Source organism: Salarias fasciatus, assembly GCF_902148845.1.
Source record: "Salarias fasciatus chromosome 7 unlocalized genomic scaffold, fSalaFa1.1 super_scaffold_4, whole genome shotgun sequence".
Taxonomy (NCBI): domain Eukaryota; kingdom Metazoa; phylum Chordata; class Actinopteri; order Blenniiformes; family Blenniidae; genus Salarias; species Salarias fasciatus.
The window spans coordinates 17,299,580-17,321,702 of NW_021941229.1; positions in this window are offsets into that span (position 1 = coordinate 17,299,580).

Here is a 22,123-nt window from a genome sequence, read left to right on the forward strand (position 1 = left end):
AGACAAGGGAAAAAAACAGTACATAATACATTTTAATAAATTCAATAAAACATGGAGAAATGCATAAACAAAAGACAAATACATGCAGATAAGTTGATAAAAGAAATGAAAGGAAAACAAAGCCACATTATTACTTAAATACAAAGTTTGAAGGTGATGTGAATTGCTTTTTGTCTATTACTTTCAGATGGAAAAAAGATTGAGTGTTTAAAAAAATCAAATAAAGGTTGAAGACTATTATTTTCCATGAATTTGGGAAATAGCAGCGTTTATTATGGCGGAGTGTGAAACAGCGCCCCCTCTGGTTAAAACCAGTGAGTGTGGGTGTGCTGGGAAAAGTATCTCTAATGTATATATTAAAAACAAACAAATCAACAAAACAATGCAGCTTTTAGCTGCCAAACAACACACTCCTCTTGTAGTCATTTGAGATTATTGATAATCTGGACCTGACAGAAGCCAAACAACATTTCAAATTGTTTAAAATAAGAGGAAACCTTCCCTCAAAGCTGCACGGTGGGAACAGACCATCACCTGGATTTATTCCAACTGCAGAGCAACTTCAAGTAAGTGTTACTTATTTACAATCTCTGAGTCTCGCTGTTTAGTTTTGTCAGTCGGAGCACAAATGGTTTTGCTTTTCTTTGTTTACTTGTGTGATTCTTCCCGGTATGAGGTTTGTTCTGAATAAATGTGCCGTGAGAACATTTAAAGAGGAAAAAAAAAAATCTGAGTTCTTACTCGCTTTTCTTGTGATCTCTGGTTTTCAGATTTGTGCAACAAACGGCTTTTACAAAGTCAATCAAATCAATATTGTGTTTCAGAGATTGTGAGAGTAACAGGAACATTGTGGTGGATTCAGCTACAAGTATTTTATTGAGAGTTTTGTCTTTAAATGTTGAAAAATTTCAGATAAATTCACATGACTTTTTTACTTTAATAACTACAATGAAAGTGGACTACTTTGAACACATACAGGTGACATGCAAAGGCATGTAAACAAAATAAATTCACAAAGAACATGCAATTCAAACAAAAAAAAAAAGAAAAAACATCCTTTTATTTTGGAAATCGGTAAGAAATTGAGATCCACCAAGCAGGCACCAAACTTATTCATGCAGTTATCCAATTGCCCAATCATGTGGCAGCAGTTCACTGCATACAATCATGGAGATGCAGGTCATGTCATGCTGGCATCAAACATCAGAGAGAGCAGACAATGTGAGCTCATTGACTCTGACTGCGGCGTGATTGTTGGTGCCAGACAGGCTGGTTGGAGTATTTCTGAAAATGCTGATTTCCTGGGATTCCCAAGCAGGACAGCCTTGAGAGTTTACTCAGAATGATGTGAATAAAACAAACAAACAAAAAAAAAAAACCCAAATCCCGGTGGCCGGCAGCTCTGCGGACACAAACAGCTCGTTGATGGGAGAGGTCAGGAGGGAGCGGCCGGGCTGGCTGCAGCTCAGAGAAAGGGGTTTTGTTGTTGACCTTGTGCGTCCCTTTATGACTGCCAGTTGCCCATCTCCTAATGGCTGGAGACAGTTTTATGAAGACCGCAGCTCAGCGGTGCTCAGGTCCGAGCGCTTCGGGGATGGGGCTGAAAATGTGCGGAAATAATGCGATGCAGTCAAGTCAACGTGGATGAAAACCTCAGAGGGATCATATATTACCGTATGGATGAGGCCTGTCTGGGTGGGGGTTGCCGCAGCCTGCTTTTGTGTGTGTGGATGTGCCTTGACCTTTTCGTGCTCACAATGATTTTTCTTTTTTTTTTTTTTTTCCTCACACCGAACTAGATACAGGCATCCCTTTGATTGTTTAGGTAGTATGCTGTAGATTTGCTTGACCGTGACTCATCTTAAGCTGTTTTAATGTTGGCACGCCGTATTTATAGATGAAAGGATTCAGCATGCTTTGTCCTTGCATTTGCGTGCTCGGTGTCATTTATTATTTGCTCACCTCTGTGTGTGTGTGTGTGTGTGTGTGTGTGTGTGTTTTGCCTCCATGTATTCTCGCACACATGCCTGCGCGTGGGGGGTGTAACACAAAAGACACAAAGCTGCCGCCCCCCCCCCCCCCCCATCCCCCCTTTTTTTTCCCCTTCCCTGGGGGGCAGATAAGGCGCAGTCTGTCCAACTGCCTGCTCCGCAGCGGGAGGGGGGGCGGGGGCCGCGGACGGGAGGTTGCGGAGGTTGTGGGGTGAGGACGGCCTCGCCGTGTTTACACAGTGGAAGTCTTGGTCGGAGCCTGGGAGAAGGTGATGGTGGCTTCTGCCATTCATATGGTGATTTAGCCCCAACATGGCCTGCAGTCGTGTTTCACCTCACCTCAGCGAATTATTTAAAAAAAAACAAAAAAAAAACAACAAAAATGTACATTCACACTCATTCGTTCAAATATAGCTGGTTCCGTGAACCAAACCTATCAACATTTTCAACATTTTCAACTTCTCAGATTTACCGAATGTCAAAGAGGTTTGAACCTGAGATAGAATAAAACATCACAGGATGTCAACACAGCAAACAAGTTCCACGATGAACCAAAACAACTTACAAGTGATAACACTGGAGAGGAAATATTGTCTTTTATACTGAATCAGCTGCACTTTAATGAACAACAAACCTCTTTGCTTCAATCGCTTCTGCCTTTCTCAACAGACTCAACAGTGTTTTCATTCACTAACATGAATTAAAAAAAAAAAAAAAAACTACAGAGAAGTCTTTCAAAAAGGCTCGAAATGAGCTGCTTTAACTGAGTTCACTCATTCAATGGATAAATAACAGAGTCCTACAAAAACTATTCTGTTACTCATTCAGGCATGATAAGGCTGACACAACAGCCAGAACATTTCATTAACAGACGTTTTTAACAGACCCTGTGTTTTCATGCAAAACCTGTGAAATTAAAAGAACTACTTTGAAATATTCTTTAAAAAAGTTCAATTCATTTAGATATAGGTGTCAATCGTCACTCACTGAACCTGTCAGAACTAATACTATGCAGAAAGACCTATTTCTTCAGCAGCAGTATTTATGCAAAAATTCAATCAAAAGTGAAATTTAAAAGGATTACAGTATTCAAAGTGAAGTTTTCCTTCAATAACCTTCTCAGGAGGTAAATGAAGCAACTCTCACTTCAACATTGATTTAACGATGAGTTTGGATGAATTGATGTAGAACTGCATGGTTTTACCTTCTGACAGGAGTCTGTGTTGCAGCCATTTGGCAAATGTAAAATAAAAATAAAACTTTCATAAATTATATCGATTCACTCGTCCACTGCAGGTTTTTTTTTAGTTTAAACCATTTTCTTGAAATGACTTTCCCACAGTCAGCACTAAGAATCTGAAATAGATATTTATCATTAGAGGAAAAGTGATCTGGTGGCAGGAGCCCCTCCATGTAGAGAAACCAATTTAAATGGAATGTCTGTCAGAAATAGTTTTCTGAAAATTTGATGGAGCTCCTGCCAGAAAGGTAACAATGCTGAACAGGACCCAAATGTGTGAAAATGATTTGCCTGGAGACATCCACACTGTCTCCAACCAGCAGATGAGCTGGTGTAATGTCTCTTTTGCGTCGGCGTTATAAAGAACCTAATTGGTCTCTTCCGGCAGAACTCTCTCCAAACTGTTGAATTTCAAGTTTTCCACTGAATCCCACACAACTGTTTAACAGTCATCTGCATTCAGGACCGAGTTCCCTTTCTTCTCCCATTTCTGTTTTACATTCAGTCAGCTACCGTTCATTTGTTGTGCCGTGTCGTGAATTTCAAGCCAATATTGATCCGGTACCAGAAACAGTCTCACACACACACACACACACACACACACACGTCGGGACTCTCTCTGTGTGCTGATTGCAGCCATAATTAGAAGTGGAGAGTTTCGATGCCAGAAGTTATTCACCTTTAGTGAGATGATGTGTGACTGTGAGGAGAATGCAGCAAATTACAGCTGTTTCTTATCTTTGAAATAAAGTTTTGATGAAACAAAAAAGCACACCATCTGGTTCTTCTTTAAATACTGACATTCGACCATAGATTTTGTAATGGCTTGCATACAATATTTCTGTTTATGTACACAGTTTTGAGCTGTTTCACCTGGACAAGTACTGAGACATTATCCACTCTGGCAACCTGACATCTTAATAGTACTATTAATCTCAGGTTGATGGAGAGCTTTAATGTCTACAAAAGATCTTCTATGATCAAACATTTTTTGTTTGCTTTTCAGGACGGGCAGTGCAACTTCGTTTGTACCTCACGTTTCGACATGGCAGCTTCAAATGCTTCACACCAACATTGTGACATTTGCCGAAACAACAACACTGCGGAAAAACAACAGACGGAAGGCGAAAACATAAAACGTACGCTGGGTGCAAATTGAGAAACGTTGGGAAACATCACCCGGCGGTACGGGAACCAAACTGCTCGTGACTTTTCTGAAACGAAAACAGTGAAATTTTGGCATTTCCATGTGAGACGTTGTCATGAAAGCGAGGACGCCATAGTTGCTTCAGCCCAACTGTACAACAGTCATACTTTTATTTATTTTTCTATAAATGCTCTTCTTCTTCTTGTGAAAAAACAAACAAACAATAAATGATTGTTCTGGTGAATACTATTTTAAAAACAGATTCTCCATCCTAATCCTGTCTTTTGAGCAGAAAATGCTCTATAGTGGAATAATTGTTCAAATGTCCAGATTCCTCCATTTTATTTATAATTCTATATAATGCCCTCTACACCCCCACACACACATCACATCACATTAAATCACTGCATGCATCCCCCTCCGTGATGCTGCTCCTCCTCTTCCTTATTGTATAGCATGTGTGTATTATTACTCTGATAAATCAAGAGAAATGTCAGTGAACACACAAAATATAACCCATGAAAAATGATTGATGGCTGCAATATCAGCACGAGACAAGTTTGCCGACGACTACAATATCCTCTCCTTTTCCTTTTTTCAATTACGTTAACCAAGAGAAGGCATTTCCTTGGTCGCCTGTTGATTATGAATTGGACTGTCCTCTGCCCTGTTGGATCTCTTTCCCCGAGGCTAAAAAAACCCCACAGAGGTGCACTGTGGATGTCAGGCCCGCTGACAGAGCGCCGGCTTTAATAACGCAATGGGAAATTCATTTTCAAAGGAAGGAAGCTGTGTGTGGAGACGAGACGGCTCTGACGGCACGGCAGCGCAGAGTTAAAAATGCTCCTATTCACACACACACACACGCACGCACGCACACACACACACGTGTATAAATACTGATGCCGTAAATCTGGCGGCCCCTGTAAAAGTACACAAAGTCCTGATCACAGAGGAACCGTGCAACATGTGGCCGCGCGAGCAGCTGATTGGGCGTCTGGTCGAGACGTCTGTGGCGGCATTCCTTCCAGCAGGAGGGCAGCAGACGAGGTCGAGGGCTAAACCACCACATTACCGCTTCTCCCCTTACAGTTTGGTGTGAGGTGACAAACGCCTCCATGTGGATTACAGCATATCTGGCATTTTACAGCCAGGTTAGCGCTACAGCGGCAACGCAAACCTCGCTCACGGCCAAAGTGGTTGTATAAACACTCGCGCCGTGTCGTATCAGTCGGCAGAGGGTTTGTGATCGGGGCAAACGGACGAATGTGCTAACTTTCGGTGAATGCTTCGAGTTGAAAGCCGGTGTTAAATGTGACTGCAGGGTGTGTGTGTGTGTGTGTTTGTTGTGAGTGTGATGCTGACTCGGTAGGATTCCTGAGTAGATTGGAGTAAATGAGGGCTGTGGAATTTGAGTGCAGGGTAATCATAGCAGACCTACAGGAGTAACCAGATACCAACTGCCAGACTTCAGAGGAACGGGAATCCCTCCACGCCGACACACCACCTCCTGCAGGAGACACTTTGGCTGGGACAGAGAAACAACCCCCCCCCACACACCCTCCTGCTCCTCTAACCCAAAACAGGCCTTCGCAGTGTCCAGCCTGCCACTCACTCACACACAACCTACCTCACAGCTCCTGAAGTGCATATGTGGCTGTTTGAACAAGTAAACAATCTATTTTTAATCAAAATGTCACAGACGGCCTGAATCGACAGTTTTAATTGAACCAAACATCTGTTTTCCAAAATAAGCCATTTAAGCAGTGTCAACACTCAAAAGTTCAGGAGGAAACCAGGAATGGCCGCAGCGCTTCGCTTCATGCTTACGTGAACTTTATTTAGCACAGGATGAAAAACCGTAAACAACATGATACAGGGCAGCTGTTGTGTCGTATGTTTCGCGAAGTGTAAATGAACTTTATTTATATCGCACATTATACCACTTAAACACTCAATTCGTTTCACATCTTATCTGCCGAGACACGATCATTCACACACCGGTGGAGACGTCTGCCAGGATCGAAACCAGAAGACGACCTGGTCGACCAACTCTTTAGCTTTAGTAGAAAACCTGAATTCTGTGTTGGGCTTACATTGTTTACATGCACGAGGGTTTGTTGTGTTGGTGTCTTTGCAGTTTGGGTCTCGCCAACAGCTTAAATTATGCATCAAGGAGTCAAAACACTTGGAGGAACTTGTACACTTCGGCTGTGCTGCAGACATACACAGGGTTTCCGAAGTCTGTCGCATCCTGTTTTCGGTCTGTTTGGAGGTCTTTGGTTTGTGCTGCGCTCTGAATGGTAATTGAACTGCACCAGAGGTCATCTGGAAGCAAACTGAGACCTGATCTTTATTTTTTTTTAACTTAAATAGATGGACTCATTTAATGCGGAAAGTTTTTGGTTTTTGAATCAAACCAAGTCTGGCCAAGTTTGAACTTTGTATGAGATAAAGGTACCTCTGCAGAAGACATCACCGATTAACCTTATGGAAACAAAGCGTGATTATTTCACAATTAAACATAAAAAGAAGGGTGAGATACAGTGGAAGTGCCAGCTAGTAAAACAGGTTTTTGAATTCTTCTCTTTAAGCTGTTGCTGGCAACTCGAAAGTGAAGATCCAGGCACTGACAGGACAAAAAAACATAAATTCATAGAATATAGAGGACATACAGTTTTCTTTACTTTTGACAAAGTCATGAAAAGGCCGCTTTATTGGCTGTTCACTGAATAATACTTACAACCTGAGAGCTTCTCAGCTTAACTCCGTTGTGTGAGAGGTTACCACTTCACCGTCTCAAGCACGGCGCTAATGTATTGGAGACGAGACAGAATGCCACAGGATGCGAAGGAAATGGTTGATCTTTATCAGACATCCTGGAGCAGACTGTTTTCCTCTTGTCTTCATCGTTGAAGCAGAGTAAATATTATTTCTAACAACAGCCAGAGAGACGAGAACAACAGTTAATTGGTATTAGCTGATTGCAGCTCTGAGTCCTGGAGAATGTGCCCAGGTTTGTGCCCATCCCATTTGGGTGTTTAAAGATATGCGGTTGTAAAAAATGTTTTATTTGTTTTGTTTTTGTTTTTTTGTTGTCTTGTGATGCTCCGAGAAGTTGTGGCTAATGCGCAGTTAACAATTTAGCAACTATTACACATGCTTCCTGTTTTGGCCAGACGCTCTGCTGCAACATTATGAGTCAGACGGACCCAGGAAGATCAGATATTGAAGTCATCAAACACCTCCAGCTGATTTGTTTCTCACCTTAATAACTAAATATTATGCCGCGCTTGGCAGGTAGGAAAGACGTGAGAAACGCAAATAAAAAAGAAATGACTGAAGACAATGAAAAGATGACAACTGAGACCTTTGATGGGAATTATCGGGATGGAATTAACGTTCCTTCATTCATCCATCCATCCATCCATTCTTTTTCTCTCATTCCTCATGGGAACACGAAGAGAAGAAGAGTCCAGACGTGCTTCACAACTTCATCCTGCTCACACCAGCCGAGAGAAATCATCTGCAGCAGGGCCTGCTTGGGTCGACCTCTGGCTCTATTCCCGGTTGGCGCTGTCAGTCCCGCGGGATGCAGCCAGGTGAATACTAACACTGTGCCAGAACCACCGCAAATAGTCTATGTCAACGTGGAGAAGTAGCGGTTCCGCTTCAAGTCGCTCCGGATGGTCAAACTCGCCACTCTGGAGCAAAACAACTCACTGTGAATTCCCCTAATGCGGCGACCGTCAGATGATTTGATTAAGTACAAGATGACACAGTTTAAATTGGGACATTTAATTGGCACTCAACAAGTCTCAATCAATGGTAAATGTCACTTGCAGAAAATATTTTGTATAGATCGAGCGCTGAATGGACGAATGCGTGGATGATAGCAATTATAAGAAGTGCAAATACAAACGTCATCGAATATGGCAACTTTTCTGCTTCTAATGACAATCAATTCATCCTCTTCTGCAGTGAGAGCTCAGCATATAACTCTTTCATGCCAATTAATCAAGAGCTGCATTGAACTGCAAACACACGCCTCAGCGGCATCTCTAATATATAGTGATATCTTTTACTACTAAAAGTCGAGTGAACATTGCAGAAAAGGAAGAAAAAAAAAAACGCTCGAGAAGAATTAATCCCTGAGGGAAAATTTGGCGAGTGTCTGACTCGAGCAAGACGATATTCAACACTTTAAGTATGTATACACATAGAGGACTGCGCATGGCACTGTGCACAGACACACACACACACACACACACACACACACACACACACACACACACACACACACACACACACACACACACACACACAGAAGTTTGGATTCTGCTGTCTTGTACAGTAGACCCTGGGGCCTTGTTATGTGAAGAGCCAGATCAAAGGACGAGTTCTGATCCAAGCAGGAGGAAGAGATAAAGAGAAGGAGATACAAAGAGACAGAAAGACTGAACATCCTGAGATGAATGCTACAACTTCTGCTTTTACTCTAATTATCTCCTCACTCAGCGCCAGAAGAATACGAGTGGTGCAGGAACTGCCGCCTATTCATCGCTAACACACTCGACTTTGCCATTCACTGTTGGCCTCGGGGTGGAAATACCGACTCACCTCCATGGTTTCCGCGCGTAACGACAGATTTGGAGCTTTCTGTCCCCATCAGGCTACAATCAACTGAAATGGATTTTCTTTAGCGGTGTTCACGACATTGAGGGTTGCCTATTAAAGAGATTCAAAAGCAATATTTCCCGTCCTTGATACCTGGCAGTCAAGACAATCCAGACACCTCACCCTTTGCCCCCCCTCCCCTCTTTTTTTAAGAGAATCTACCATCAATTTGTGTGGATCATACAGTGTTCAAGAGCTTTTTGGAAAAAAGATCAGAATCAACTCTCGCCATCAGTTGAATGTTTTAATAAAATCAAATTCTCCCATCATTTTGATGATAAAAGTAGTGAAATAATAAAGTTTAAAAGTCCTAAAAAGATCTAAAATGTAAAATAATAAAAAAAAGTGCTGCTCAAAAACTGTTAAAACCACGCAAATGGTGAAAATATTGTTTTAAAAATGTTACTGCATGCTAAAAATGTCTGAGAATTGACACAAACTTATATACGTTTTCATTAAAAGCATTCAGATTATTTCTGTAAATGTTAAATCTAACTAAAGTTTTGTGTTTCATGGTATGAATGTGAAAAACTTTACGCCTTATCTTTCTTGCATTTAATTCTGTTCCACTCTCAAGCCGAGCGCATGAAGTCCACAAAGATGTGACACAAACCACGCAGGTTAGTCAAATGCTGGTAAAGCTTATTTGAATATAATAGAAATACTTTATTAAATTCCAGAGTTAAGTCTTTGCAGCACAGTGTTACACAGGAAAGAGGAGAAGACACTTCGGTTTACATCGTTACCTTGAGCATTTTTGACAATGGATGAAAAGAAGTGAACATAAATTGTCGATGTTTTGATATAGTTTATTATTTTGTAACTCGCAAAACAATGTTGCATGCTGAGCTAAATGCAGCTGGTGGATTATTATGCTGTTTTTACCTGCTGGGAATACGCGAAGAAAAATCAAAACAGGAGCAGTAATTTATTTTGAATTGTGAACTATTATGTTACTTTCCCCTGTTTCTTTCGACTCTTAGATGTAAGTCAGGATTGTAGACTGACTTCAACCAAATAAATGTGAAGGATCTACTCCGCTTTGTGCTCGTGGTATGCAGTCCATCCGTCCTCTATATCTTTGGGGTCACTTGACGACGGAGCTGATTTGCGTGAAAAGCAGTGGGTGAAAAAACAGGGAGGGGATTTTAAATCCAATGCACTGCAGGCACACAAGTAGAACATGCAAACTCCACCGATGCAAAGCGTCCATTTGTTGGGACGACGGCGCGCTCGCCGCTGTACCGCAGTACAAGCCCTGGACGCTATCGTGTCACTTTTATTTCATAAAGGCCGAGTTCAGAGCAATGAATGTGACGAGGAGGGGCCGGGAAAAAGCAGTAAATAGACAGAAAAATCTTTATGATGCCATAAATTCATTGATGTCTCGCGCTGTGCATCACCTCTTGGCCTCTCCTCTCCCCACATACATTTTCTCTCTCTTACACGACACCAGCCCCCTCTTCCTCCACTCTTGTCTCCTCTCTCTCTCTCTCTCTCTCTCTCTCTCTCTCTGAGTGGTCTTTTCCTGTTGCTCTTTTCTAAGAAGGAGCCAACCTCGTTGACGTACTTCCATGTTGTACTGGACGAGCTGTACTCTCCAAACAAACTGGCTGAGAGAGAGAGAGAAAGAGAGAGAGAGGGAGAGAGTGAGAGAGAGAGAGAGAGACAGACTGGCAGCGAGAAGATCAAGATAAAGAGGATAGGAAAGAAGAAATATCGCCAGGAAGGGAATGTTTGTTAAAATGAGATAGTAGACGCAGGAAAAATTCCTGAGACAGTTTGATTTACTCTGTAGAAAAGGCTGTGCTGCACGGCTGGTAGATAGAGGTGCTGTACAGTGGAAAACAGACTTTATCAGTAGAATAAATAGGATCGTTTCCCAAAAGTTTTCTGTATTAAATAGAATAGTACCTAAGGCTTAATTTCATTCCTGAGAAATGTCGGTGGAAATTGTCGACTGGTGCAGATGGTGGATGCATATCAGCCGAGGTTTTCATTCTAGTTTTATGTCAATAAAATAGTGTAATCAATCATCTTCTCTAAATTGAACTGTTCTATTATTGGTTTTGCTTTGACTGATTGTTTGAAATAATTAGAGCAGACTCTGAGAAACAGCAATGGTCAAAGCTGAAATTATAAAGAGCTGCCTCTCCGTGCTTTTTTCTTCTTCTTCTTTCTCTCTGTTTTTGAGCAGTGTATTGACAAACACCTCACTCTAAATTGCCTCAGTCACACTTGATGGAGCTAATCATAGGCGAGTAACCAGGCACAGTTTTATCTTGTGCCATTTATTTTTTTTTTTTTCACTCTCTATTACACATCTCTCTTTGGTTTGTGCAGCGATGCCTGATATTGAATGGTACTGAATAAAACGCTGAGCCGAGAAAGACTTTTAGCCGAAGTGAAGCCGACGCTGGCTTTCATCCAGTACCTGCCATCATTCATCTGGGCAACAGGGGTTATTGAGAACAATCACAGACGGAGAAAGAAGTGTGCTGACAAGCTTTATATGCCTGATGATGTGTAGATCTCCCTCTGCAAAGAGCCCGAGAAAATGCTTTTCATTCCAGGTTTCTGCCATTGTTACTCGCTGCAAAATCTCACATTGCAGAGAAGTAGATGTGTTTTTGCAGAGCTGAATAGGATAAATGTGTGGGACTGCTGCAAAACGCAAGACTTAAACAGAATAAAAAAAAAAAAAAAAGGTTTTTCAGCATAAAAAGTATGAGCAGATAGAGACGGTGCTGGATTGATCAGGTTTATGAAAATGTTCTGGCGTGAAGTTTGAGAGGAAAGTCCTGGCAAGTGAAGTGATATTGAATTAAGTAGTGAAGGATAGAACCTCTTAAGTGCTGGCTGCGATCAAGCAGGCTAGACATGTCTCAAACCTGTTTCTCAAATGAACATTCGCCGATGAAATTGATATTGATCTCCTCGTCCAACTGCTGGTAAAAAGAAAACAAGCAGAACGCTGTCAGACTTCTGCTTCTAACAGAGCCGCCATACTGAAACGAGCTGCTTATGAGACAAAAATGTGAGCTGACAGAGTTTGTGTCCACATTACAGGCTTTGCGTTAATTTCTGGAAACGTTGGCCTCGTCGTTGGTTTGTTATGTCAAGTCTTTGACATCTGTCGGTCTCTGATACAGTTTTATCCGAGTGAGGGTGAAGAGCTGCTGGAGAAGATCTGAACTGAGGACACAGCAGGGTACATCACATGCCGTCAGTCCATTACAGAACCAATAAGCGAGATCCATGAGCACACACACACATATATTCACACCTCAAGGCAATTTGGAAACCCCAATTAACCTCAGACATGTTTCTGGAAAGACAATGACAACATATAAACTCAAAAACCCCCATTTGGACGCCCAAACCGGGAATCTTCTCGCCATGAGGCACGTGTACTAACTGTGCAGAAAAACTGCTTTTTTTCTTGTGATTGCTCAGAATGGACTTAGCAGTGAAGCTGTGTTGATTATAAACTCTTAGGGATAAATATGTGAATAAATTGGAAACAAAAAAACATATGTGATGCTTCCAGTCCTGTTTCCTTTTTTAACATCAGACTCAATCATGAAATGAACAACAATCCAGTGTGCTGTCCCTAAATGCAGCACATTAGAAATACGAAAGTGGCATCTTAAGAACACGTCAAAAATATACAACCACGTCAAAACACCAGCAAGAACAGACAGTTCGACACGGTTTGTTTTGAAGTCTGTGTGTCTTTAGTCAGACTTCAATTGAACAGCATTAGTGTGTGTTTTGGAAATATGCCAGAACCTGCTTTTCAAACAATCTAATGGCTGTCTGGTTTGGTAGAGTCGCTTCCTCATTTACACAAATCCCCTGGGGCGATTACACCTGGGCTTGTTTCATTCACACCAAGCATGAAGAGTGTGACCACACCCCGAAGGGCTGTGTTTTCACTCAAGTTTGTTCCAGCAATTAAAAAAACAAAACAAAACAACAAGGACTGACTCATTTGTGTGTCAAGAACAACAAATTCAAAAACTGAAGTAAAAGTTTATACATTTATAAAAGAGACGACATCACAGCGTGAAATATTCAGCCCTATAAGTGTTTTTTTTTTGTCTCTCTTATCATCCTTTCTGCGAAACATATTCATACAAGTCGGTACAAGAACCGCCAAATGTGATTTGCTTGAAAAAAGTCCGTTTCCATTTTGACTTTAAAACCCCGCTCATCACTTAGAAAGCTCTCCATAAGCTCACTCTGTCACACCTCACTGAACTCCTGGAAACACACACACACACACCCTCCCATACACTCGGGTCATCCTCTGCTCCTGTTGTCCAGCACTGCTGTCGTCTGTCCACTCTGGGACTGAGCTCTTTTACATGCTCTCCCTCTTAAATTATATTAATATTAAAATTACTTTTTGAGCCTTGGAAGGAGCAGAAAAATAAAATATATTATTATATTGTGTTATTAGCAGCCCGTCTGGGCCTAACGATCGCTTTTGTCTAAGCCTGATTGGTTAACAGACTTGAACTCGGCTCAGCGAACGAGTTCCAGCTCTGCAGCGCTTTCATAATTAAAACAATCTATAATATCATACAGTCGGTGCTACTGATGTAGGCAGAGAACAGAAAAGCAGCGGTGATTAAATCTATTAGTAACAGAGGCAGAAACACGGGGCTCAAGGCAGTTTGTTGTAAACAAACGTCTAAAGCCGATGACGTCCTGAACGCAGAGCATGAAAATTTAAACAGGGGGAGTAGACGGGGGGAGATCAGTGAGCGGCATTGATGACAATACATTGAATTTACTAGACCAATATTGGCTTGATTTAGTCACTCAATTTAAGCAGTAGCTACACACACACTCTCACACACACATACTCCCAGCAAAGCCTGTTCATGTAATGAAATCCCCTTTGTGAGCAAAGGAATTTGTCCGTGGGTCCAAGGTCTATCTGGTCAATGTGAAGCTTTATCAAATATTTGGCCAGACACCAGGCAGAAATTCTTTGATTCCTGCGACCACAATGGAGGGCTGGAGGGACGGAGGAAAAGGCTCTGCGGTGGATAGAAAGACGTGTGGGATATACCGTATACAGAGGGTGGGGGGGAAGAAAAGGGCGCAGCAGAAAGAATCCGGGAGTCTCACAGTCCCTTCGATCTCGGCCCCCACCTACGTCGGTCCCCGATGCACAAACACAGCACCCTTGGGGACCGTGACGTTCAGCAGAAGTTATTATAGTGATTACAGCTGTCGACACAAAAGGCACATAAACACACACATGTGGTTTCTTTAAGCATGGCGGTCCCATCAGACCGGAAAATCAAAACATCTACTGATTTCTGCCACAATTTTCATCAGCTTCCCGAGCGCCTGTGTGTTTTCGATGCCAAGCAATGTTCACAAAAGTGGAGGAAAAAAGAAAAAAGAAAAGAAAGAAAAGCGCGGCAGAATATTGATTAATTGTGAGTGCATGTAACACTTTAAACAGATGTCAAATATGCTGTTTGTTTCATTACGAGGCCGTCTGTTCACAATGCTGTAATACTGTGAAACTCTGTTATGTCCAGCAGGTTAGAATACAAGAGACGTAATCAGAACAGCCAGAACATTATGGCTCCCTGTCAAACGACGCTCACCCTCTGAGTCACGGACTCTGCCAGACCTCCCGAAGGTGTGCTGCGTCCGTCACCAAGATCCGGTGGGTGCTCCCTGTAACCATCTTGTTTTTCAGCACGTCCCACTGATTGGAGTCGGACGCCGCCTCCCCGCTGTTGCCGAGCTTACGCACAGCTCAAAGAATCGAGATTCAGTTTTCTTGATGACTGATTTAAACCATCTCAGAGCTGCCAAGTTAAAGTGAGTGATTGTGCGTGTGGTTATGTGTAATTGTGAGACTTGCCGGCCGTCGGGTGTTTCGGTGTTTTGTCTGCTTTGCGTTGCCGTGACCAGTGAAAGCCGGCAGGGCGCACATTTTGCATTTGGGACTTGTGCATCTGATAAACAGGAGAACCAATTTTCATACCTAATCTTCAAGCTTTGGCGAGTAAAGTGCATGTGTTTTTTTAATTAATTAACTTATTTCGATTTATTTAAGACGCTCATTAATAATAATAAAAAGTAGTAAAGCACAGTGTCCTGGTTTCCAGTTGAAACATTTCTGAAAGTACAAATACTCCAGAAAGTAGCCCTAATTGGGATAACCTTTTTGCTAGACAACGGAAACACTTTAGGTTAAAGCCAATAACAGCTGTACCTGCTAAACCCAAGAATTTGACATTTTCAAACACGTTTTACCAAAGAGTTTGTGGAAAGCGTGACGAGAGGACTTCGCTCTCTCTTCTGATTCTTTGGTAGAAGCCAGAAGGTCATTTGCATGAAAGCCAGAGGCGAGGAAAAACGGCTCAGCGAGTCCGACTTGAAGGTTAAAAAAAAAAGAAAAGAAAAGAACAAAATCACTCTGTTTTCACAGTCGCATTCTGAGGTTTCAGCTTTGAAGGGGTGTTGATGGTTTGGGGACGGTAAAGATGAACTGTGTGAAGTTGGTGTGTGTCTTGGTACTCCTCTTCTGTTCTGCTTGTTCCAGTTTAAATCCGAAGGCTTTTCTCTCAACCATCGGTCATCTCTGGAAAGAGTGTAGGAAATCACCGCCCTCAAACAAATTTCTTCCGTGCTCCAGGTGTGAGTGGCCTCCGGAGGGATCGGCTGGCCTGCGTTTTGCCTGCCACTCGTGCGGCCGTTGATTCGTCCTCCCGGTGTGCGGGCCGCTGCCTTGCTCTTTCTATTGAGCTGTGTAAATAACATGGCTCTGCCTGTGTGTGTTGATCCTTTGTTCTGAGGGCGGACCAGTTTCTGCCTCGGTGTACGGCAGGATTTGAAGCATACAAAGATGGGATGGTTCGTAAAATCCTCCTGAGCTTTGCAACACACCTCCGACAAAAAAAAAAAGACTGCTTTTCAGTCTATTCTTGTCTGCCCTTTATCTTTTTTATGGATTGAAAAAAATGTCCATTTGGGACCCCCACAGGTTTTAAGACCTCCTCTTATGTGTTTCCCCTCTGTCCTTGTGGTGAAATTACCAACCCAATGGTGTCGGGTCCTGGTGACTCCCAGCCCGCGATGAGAGCCCAAAAGTAGATATTGATCACCCTGCACCTTAATATTGATATTTCATCTTCTTTAACGAGCACCGCTCCGTCTAGAAAGGCCAGGCTACCTCAACCGTCATCCTCAGGAGTGAACTTGATGTTGCTATTGACTGAGTTGATGTGCTTCCTGAAAGCCTCTGCTTCCCGTGACCGGAGCTGTGAGGAGGGCCGCGCTCTCGCTGTTCACCTCAATGGAGCATCTTCCAAGATATTCCTGTTGGAATTCAAGCTGATATATGGTCCGGGATGACCGAGAGTCTTCTCAGGCAGATGGACAGCAGCATAATAGAACTCATGCATTTCATAGATTTGAACTGAGTCTGTATTTTTTTGGTTCAGTGTTTTCAGGTTTTCAATATATATTTGCGTTTTGGTGTTTGCAGCAGTAGTTTATTAACATTTCCAGCAGATTTCAGCACTTCAGATATTTTCGTAGTGACAATTACGATGCTACATTATCACTAACAGCAACAGCAGGGAGGGAAATCAGTCCGCTCAGCCAATATGAAATCCTACATACATTCCTCTAGTGTCCTCGTTACACTTCATATGTGTTCGTTTCCAGCGTCTCTCCGCTATTTGCCCTCTTTTTTTATGCACAATTCTCCAAAGCACTCTTTCACCTTTTGCTACCATGTGTCAGTAAAGCATCCTCTGCGGTGGGCTCATGGTAACAGCGGCCATTCTGTGTCTTACCACCGGAGCCACACACACACACACACACACACACACACACACACACACACACACACACACACACACACACACACACACACACACACACACACACACAAATCCCCAGGACCATTTACTGTGGCATGCTGAACTCTTACTGAACCAGGGTACTGCTAGTGGAGCTGAAAAGCACATCCAGTTCACAACATTGATTTCACTCACCCAGTCAATTAGCTGACCATCCAGTCATCCAGACAGCCCGGCCTGTTTTTTTGGAACATTTCAGATGGGTGTTTGGGTGTGAGGGAGCATTAGACATGAGATTTGAGGAAGATTACCAAGGTCCGGAAAGCTGCCTTGAGGCTTCGTGTGCTTTTCAGCAGAGCTGCCACTTTCCCTGCTGCATTAGTGCAGGAAAGATGTGGTACGTGTCACTCTCTCTCTCTCTCTCTCTCTCTCTCTCTCTCTCTCTCTCTCTCTCTCTCTCTCTCTCAGTGTTTCGCTCTGTCTCTCTCTCATTCACTAAGTGGTTCAGACATTGAAAAACATGACTGCAGGGGCTTGCAGTGATATCTAGGTCTTCTCTTCTCTTCTCTTCTCTTCTCTTCTCTTCTCTTCTCTTCTCTTCTCTTCTCTTCTCCCTCGATATTATTTAACCATTTACTGTCCGTTCGGTCCGAACATCATCACATCCGCAGTGATTTTCTCCCTTTCCTTTCACCATCCCGTGCTTGCCTTTTTGTCGAGGACTCTCCTCCATGATCCTGCATTGAATTCTGGGAAAGTGGCTGGCTGAGAACAGGACATGTGGTCTAATTATTCATGCCGCTAATACTCTCATCTGGCCAGGAGGAGTACAGTAGATTACAGTGGCAGGGCTTTGTGTGTGGGGCTGCCTGCAGTTCAAAGCCTCTCATTCTCCGGTTGGTTATGATGTGGGTTAATAAAGGTGTGGCATTCAAAAGCATATCATTAGCGGTGCTTTTGTTGTTATTATAGGTCTAACTTTATGGGTGTGTACCATCTGTTATGGAAAATGCAGCTCCGAGTGGAGACTGCTGTTTTGTTTTGTGTTTTTTTTTTTTTTTGTTTGTTTGTTTTTTGTTTTGAGATTAATTTGCACTTTGATTTTATTAGCGTTTGTTAATGTGTCAAGTCTTGTGTTGTGGCTTCGACATGGTGGCGACGAAGCTCGTTAAACATGCGGTTTACTGACGATCGTGACGGTTACTCGAAGTCAAGGATGCCAAACAACATCAAAGAGGTGTTTAGCTGCATTAGAGCCACGTTTGGATTTATTTTTTTATTTTTTTTTTTTGTTCTAGTTTGCATTTGGAGATAGCCAAACTCTCAAATTGGAAATGACAAAATCTAAATTGTAAATTTGAGATATTTGAAATAAATTGTCAATGATTCAAAATATGGACTTTGACTGAAGTTCGAAATGTTAAAAGATAATAAAACAATAGACAATCTAATAATCAAAAGATAGACTACAATTGTCGGGAATGAATTCAAAATATACTTTTGGTAAAAATAAAATCTAAATATGGACAATAACGCCAAGATATCAAGAACAACAACAGAAATCATGTACTATGTACTGCATTCAAATAGCTCACCTTTAAAGCTCGTGTCCGGAGTTTTCAAAGAGAGAGGTTTTTTTTTAATCCAACGTCTGGAGGCTCCACCCTCCCTCTGCTTTCATGAGCGACCAAGCCACGCCCCTTTAATTGTGCACGCTATTATCTGTCAGGTGAAAATGAGAGCCTCCGAGTCCTACAGCATCCTCCATGTTTAGCTGTTTACGGTGGATGTTCAGCAGACAGTGGATATATCCGAGGTAAGCGGGGTCGTTTGCTGCGTAGCTAACTCTCCTCTGCCTGGGCGAGCGGCCGTGCTCTCTGGCTGCGTGCACATGTTGATTGACTGCACTACAAGGCGGAAGCTCGAAATCTATTGGCTGACGCTGACTGGCGCTTTTTCGGATAACATGGGGGTCTATGAGACGAAGGAGGAGCTCATAAATACATTTTATTATTGCTTTATGCTAATATTATACTATAGTATCGAACCAGACTGACACATTTAAGCTCTGTTAAAAAATGATACATACATTGGAAACAAACGGAAACTCCGGACACGAGCTTTAATGTCTGAAGGGAGTGTTGTAAAACTTTAAATGCTTCTGCATAGGAAACAATATGTGGTAAATCAATAATGAATAAAGGATTTTAAGTGTAGCCGGTTAATCGAAAAATACATAATACAATCCTCATATTGTACATTTTAATTGTGTATTATGGGTAAACACAGAAAATATTCATCAGCGAGTGTCGTTAACACCGTCTAACAAAGCCGTTTGAATTTTTTATGATCTTTTATAAGCGAGTCAAAGCGTGGCGTTTGCTCATCCTCACATTGTTACAACAGGGAGACAAGGTTGAGCAATGGAACCAACAAGCTCTCTTGGTGGTGGAAATCGGAAGGTTTCCTACTTTCCCTGATGTCAAGTCATCCCAAAATGGTAGATGTTTCCTCAGCACACAGCGTCTCCTCACAAAACTCCTCTTTTTTTGACCTGCGTTCGACCACCAGTGGGTATTCTGAAATGACGCAACGCAGCATTAACAGCGTTGGCTGTGTTCATGAGGAGATTTGCGTTCTTTCTGTGGACTCGTAGTCAAACTGAGGCTGTCCAGACGCATTAAGGTTAATAAAAGCCCGGCGTTCGTAGTTGTTGTTGGCGACGCTACGGTTTACATAATGCTGCATCAGTGTGCTTCTCAGAAAGTCCCACTTTCTGGCTTGTGAAGTCGCTCTTCAGACTTTGGTGCGTTCCCATGCTTTCACATTAGAAAGTGTAAATATGTTTTAAAAAGCAGAGAAAGCGATGTTTATTTATGACGATGTGTCATGACATGTGTTTTAGACAAATTCTCCCAGTCAGACAGACGCTGGTTTTATTTACAAAGAAGTTAAAGTGAGACTGTTTGCAGGTTGAGTTTGACCTCCAGGGCCTTCATATGGAGAGTTTGCATGTTTCCTACTACAGTTCATATCTTTAAGGTGTATTCTTTTAGTGAGTGTGTGTGTGATTGGATTATATCCCGGGTCCAGGATGATTTGGCTGCAGCGACATTAAACTGGATAAAGCATTATAAAGACAGATGGATGAATTTTAAACATGGCTGCACAAGCTCCATTCACACGTTTGACTTGTCATTGACACCTACGTGACAGCACTTTCCCTCTTCTGTAGCAGACGGCGGAGAGACGGACCTCACCAGGTGTAACAGCTAAAGAGGTCCCCACTAACTGAAAATGTTCCAGGGTTACACTTTCTACTGTTCTCATTTAAAACGATGCAGACCTCCACAGCAATGTTGTTCTGCTCTCCTAGGAACTCTTTGCGGTTGAAAGAGTGGATGCTCTGCCTATATGGATCAACTGAACCCATCTGGACCCATCTAATGTCAGAAAAAAAACATGGCTACTTGATAGATTTCTAAGTCTTCAGAAACTGTTTTTTTTTTCATCCTCATGCTCCCTTCTTTCTTTCTAATCTCCACAGAACCGAGACAGCCAAATTCACTGTTGACAGATACACATAAGTTAAGTCTGGCTCTGGTAACCGAGGCACCCACCCAGGAAGTGGTGTGTACAATTAGGGCGGCTCTTTGAAAATGTGCAGCACATCCCTCAGATTAACGGCTGCCAGTGGAGCACACTTACCTGTCCTGCTGCCTTCAGATAAGATGACCACGGGGATTTAATCAACTGGAAGTGATGGTTCTCACACAGCAAACAAACAGCTGTGGATGACAGATACCCCCTCCGCCGCGGCACACACTCAGCCTCGCTGGCATCGGGGCTTTAATCGCACGCTGAGAGCTGGATGGCGGCAGCGTCTTTGCTAACCAAGGCTGTACGTCTCACTTTCCGTGCCGAGACCGGACGGGAGCCGCTGACGGAGTAAATGCTGCGTTCATGCCAGAATGACTCTTATTGGTGCATTTACTCATCTGCAGCATCCTCCTCGCTCAGGGTACGGCCAAAGAGGTGCTGATGGAGAGTCATTACCACTTTATGCCACAGGGCCTCCACATTTTATCTCTATGTGCCTGAAACAGAGACAGGAATGAGGATGGACCGCAGCGTTATCCATAAGTGATGAGGACTGAAAAATGATTTGGGGTCCGTGTCTTCTTACAGGATGTGAAACTCTAATTAAATACTCTGGTGTTGATGAAAACAAACGAAGAAATCGCGTGTACAGTCGACACGAAATCCAATATGAGGAGGCAGTGCCAGCTAACCCACGACTGAACCCTGAGTGTGAGAGACAGAGAGGAGGAGGAGGAGGAGGAAGATGGAGAAGAGAGAGGAGGAGGAGGAGGAGGAGGAGGAGGTGTGGGAGTAACAGAAAAAGCCTGGTGAGAAATATGGGTGGGTGGGTCTGTGTCACCTCCTCTCTCTGCTCCAAAACCTGTGAGGGCGACAGCCTGTGAGAGAACAGGAAGCAGGGGAGACTGTGGAGGTGCAAGAGTGTGTGCTTGTGGCTTTCTGTGTGTATGTGTGTGTCTTGTGGGTTTCGCTCCCTCTCTCTCTCTCTCTCTCTCTCTTTCTCTCACTGTGTGTGTGTGGATGAGATGAGTGGGCAGTCTCACAGCTAACTGCGCAGCCTTGCACTCAGTCTATTATTAGCATTAATATTTAGTTTTAGGAGGAGTCACTGAAAGCTACAAACACACATTTAAACACAACCAAATAATAATTATGACACAAAAGTATATTTTAGTGTGATTATGTGACGTCAAAAGTATATTATTAGATAAAGAGTCTTTTTTTTTTTTCCTTGATCCAGTTTCGTTATTTTCTCTGAACTGACTAAAGTCAATGCTGGTATTTCTGTTCTCTGCTCGGAACTACTGCACTCTAATATTTCGTTGGTCTCCATACAAAGTTTAGTCATAAGCTGCCTTTTGCACTGAATATTACGATAACAATACCCACAAAATGTATAAGAAGGGATCAGAGGACTCCATGTTTAGCTTCGCTAGACTGTCTGCGGTTTCTGGTGAAACCAGGTACGTTCACTGAATGTGTCCTAATATGTTGCTCAATTAACCAAAGTTGAAACAGAAAAAGTGTCACAGAAGCAGTTTCTTCCGAGTATTGGTTAGCTCTCTCGTCTCATGGCGGTCATGAGTCCCGGCTCGGGGTCGTTCTGTCCCCGGTCATTCTCTCG